We start from the raw sequence: 1,401 nt of genomic DNA, 5'->3' as shown, positions 1-1,401 counted from the left end.
ACAGTCAGTAGATGGCTTTATGTTTTAGGGTGTGCATGATACTGTGCACACCACTTGACAAACATAGCAGCAAGTCATTCCTCTATTGGCACACAAGTGTTCACGCCTCTAAAGAGCCATCAGTAAAGCTCTCTTAATATGATGGCCCATTATCATACAAAAATAAAAGAAACTATCTGTATTGACAGCGCAAACAATGTCAAAGAAAATGTTATGCTAATACAGAATTTTACAAGTAGGATTGCCCCAGTTGATGGTTTCATAAGAGTTTGAAGTGAGACGTCGTTCACGTTTTAGATCAATGTGAATATGGGTGAAAGCATTTAGGCTAGTAGGGAAGTTGTTACTGCTGTGATGTTCTCAGGATTATGTTTCTGTTATAACTGATGTTTGCTTCTTCATCCTTCATGGGTTTTTTCCTCCTGTATATTCTGGTTGCATTGTACAAGTTTTTCAAGCTGGGAGTGCTTCAATATTTGTTTTGCCATTCCATTTGCATTAAAGGTATTATATAAATAAACGTTAAATGTGTTTACATAGCATATGTGCATGAGGTCAGAAGTAATTAGTCTCAAGAATCCTCTCTTTTTTTCCCTGTAATTAACGATGTGGTAACCCAGTGAGAGTTTGTTCAGGTCTCTAAATACATGATATATTAGTTTAAAGGTAGGGATTGTGTTATATGCAGAAGTGTGCTTTGAGTTTTACATTATTAAGGGAAACAAATTTGCAGGCAAGAAAATATAAAAGTAAACATTCTCATGGCACTGATTCTTTGTCCGTGTTGGCGTACGTGCAACAAAATGTAAGATATCAAATATAGTGACAAGGATGCAAATCATTATAGCTGTATGGGAACCAGGGCAACCAGGAATAATAATTTTGAATTTTCAGCTCAAAGATGGGTCCATATTTAAGAAGAGATTTAGCACTCATTAGTTCAGTTCTTCCCTAAGAAGCAGCGAGTTGACCAGCATTCTGAAATGTGAAAAGTGCAGTCATCCAATTGGGTATGGTTTTGTCTTCCTTAACTGAAATCTAGGAGTATGGAATCACAAGATAGTCTTCAGAAAATCTTGAATTCTCCTTTATATTTTCCAAAGAAACTTTAATTAGTGTAATTTAAAGGGATTTATTCAATCGTAAGTAATGAAATACTCTGGTGCGTGATGATTATACCCCCTCTGAAAATGTGTGGCATTTTAATGTTACTGATTTAGCTGCAAATAGGAGACAAATGTGTTCAGCTGTGTGCCTGTGTTTGCACATGGCAGGATGAGAAGCAAAGCAACATTTTATCAGTCACTTGGCAGGCAAACCAGTATTTTTATCTTTTTTTCCTCCTCCAAAACTCTACTTATATATTTGATTATTTATTTATTTATTTATATCTAGGGTGTG

The sequence above is a fragment of the Cariama cristata genome, unplaced genomic scaffold (genome assembly GCF_000690535.1).
Source record: "Cariama cristata isolate BGI_N322 unplaced genomic scaffold, ASM69053v1 scaffold13000, whole genome shotgun sequence".
NCBI classification, from domain to species: domain Eukaryota; kingdom Metazoa; phylum Chordata; class Aves; order Cariamiformes; family Cariamidae; genus Cariama; species Cariama cristata.
The sequence above is the reverse complement of the archived record's forward strand: the minus strand, read 5'-3'. Positions refer to the sequence as shown.